The following is a 2,247-nucleotide window of genomic DNA, read 5'->3' as shown; positions in this document are numbered from 1 at the left end:
CCCAACAGATTTAAACTCAAGAGAACTCTTATTTTCCAACTAGGCACAACAGACATGATAGAACAAAGCAAAACTCATTCTTTCAACTTATCATAAGGAGTTCAAATATTCTTACCGCGCATTATGGAAAAGGGAAATAAAGCAATAAATTTTTATTTTATTTTTGAAAGTTTTTATCATATTTTATTCGAAAGCAAGTAAAGGGATACAGTTGACTTAGCGGAGGGAACCTCCCCACAAGCAAGCTCTTGGTTTAGGGTCCGAAAAGTAGGACCTTTCTCCACACCTGGTCAGGTTGAGGTCGTTTCGTCCGTACCTGGAGAAGTAGTAGCGGTCGATGACGTCTTATTCTTCTTGCGCCATACCTTCTTGGTTTTCTTTGAGGGTGTAGATGGTGCAGGAACAAGATCCTCGGATATAGGATAGATGATCTCCAGATCTTCCCATACCGTGTTGGCAATGAAATCGGGGATCTTTTGGTCGTCTTCCACTAGCTCGGTTGGTGGAGTTTGAATCTCCCAATCCTCCCAAGCTGGCTTGGATAGGCGATGATAATCTTGATCATCCCAACCGGGTTCTGCCCATAACCCCTGTTTCTCACTATCCTCATCAATCAGGAATACCTCCTTCTTATTTTGGAACTTGAACTTCATGGTCTTTCCCATGATACGGAGGCTGATTCTTCCTGTCCCCACATAAATTCTGGCATTTGTATCCTTGAGAAATAGTTGCCCAAGTATGAGCAGAATCCCAAAATCTCCTTCCATATCAAGGACTACGAAGTCCACCAATATGTAGGTATTCTTGACCGTTACCATTAATCTTTCCACGATTCCTTCGGGATATCTTATCGTGGAGTCCGCCAGTTGAACACACATAGTGGTAGGGGAAATTGATGGATAGCCTTGCTTTTCGAACATTACCTTCGGCATGATGTTGACACTGGCTCCAAGTTCACACAGGGTGTGATAAAATTCATAATCAAAGATTGAGAAGTTGATCACTGGGGTTCCGGGATCTTCTCTTATTGTGGCTGCTAACTCACCCCATGCACCTCTTCTTGGGCGTGTGAGCTTCTCTGCATAGCCGAGGGGTGTCCTGCTAAGTGGCTCTTTCCACATAGCATTGATGACATTGACACACTCTAGAGTTGATTCGGGTTGCCCTGGAATCTTCCCTAGTTCAGCAGCAGGTGTAGCAGCAGCTAATTGAGCCAATTGAGTTTCTAGCGCCTTATTGAAACTCAGCTGGTTCTTCATAGCAGTGGAGAATTCATCCATCTTGGCATGGATGGTCTCCATAGATTTGTCTATAGCGGCCAACTTCTTCTGAAGGGACTCATTGATCTTCGCTTGGCCGTAGACAAGATCTCTCAAGGTAGGCTGGCTTGGATTGAAAGAATTTGAATTTCCATTACCTCCTTGGTAGTATGGGCGTGGTTGATTCCACCCCTGACTTTCTTGTGGATGAAACCCATTGTTGCCATTGAGGAATAATGCTTCTTCTTGGGTTTCTGGGCAATTGTTGCCTGAATGTTCAACATTCCCGCAGACCTCGCACGTCATGCGAGTTTCCAAGGCTTGAAGTGTTTGCATTTGAGCCTTATCTTCATAGCAGTCTCCTCCAATTTCTTGAGGAGGAGATCAATCTTCAAAGTGAGCATGTCGGCCTCCTTGATGGAGTGCATACCTCGCTGGAGTTGTTGGAGGCGATCATCGCTCCAATCTTGGTTGGAAACCATCTTCTCGATCAATGATGTAGCTCTTTCAATGGTCAGCGAGAAGAAAGCTCCACCCGCAGCAGCATCCACATGATCATGGGATGACTGGGTCAACCTGTTGTAGAAGTTCTGTAGAATGAGCCAATTGTCCATTCCGTGGTGCGGACACGCCAAAATGTACTCCTGAAGTCTCTCCCAAGCTTCAAGAATTGACTCATTTGATTCCTGCTGGAAGTTCAAAATCTGACCACGAAGAGTATTGGTTTTGCCCGTCGGGAAGAACTTCAAGAAAAATGCCTTGGCACATTTGTCCCAAGTGTCCACAGCAGCCTTGTTAGCATAAAACCACTGCTTCACTCTCCCCAAGAGAGAGAACAGAAACAAACAAAGCCAGATTGCATCTTGCGATACACCCTTGATAACAAAAGTGTTGTAGAGCTCCAGAAACTGCTGGAGATGAGCGCTGGCATCCTCATTGGCCTTGCCACAGAAAGGGCTGGCCTGCACCATCGTAATGAGACCCGTCT

At 45.3% G+C, this 2,247-nt stretch overlaps 1 non-coding gene across 1 annotated transcript; it reads left to right on the top strand.

Annotated features, from left to right (window-relative positions):
- Positions 1 to 1,871: 1,871 nt before the first annotated feature.
- LOC120705376 lies at positions 1,872 to 1,978 on the top strand. The gene has a single exon (XR_005687957.1). It is a non-coding gene; the product is annotated as a small nucleolar RNA R71 (small nucleolar RNA).
- The last annotated feature ends 269 nt before the right edge of the window (positions 1,979 to 2,247 follow it).

The sequence above is a fragment of the Panicum virgatum genome, chromosome 4K, assembly GCF_016808335.1.
Source record: "Panicum virgatum strain AP13 chromosome 4K, P.virgatum_v5, whole genome shotgun sequence".
Taxonomy (NCBI): Eukaryota; Viridiplantae; Streptophyta; class Magnoliopsida; order Poales; family Poaceae; genus Panicum; species Panicum virgatum.
The sequence above is the reverse complement of the archived record's forward strand: the minus strand, read 5'-3'. Positions and strand labels throughout refer to the sequence as shown.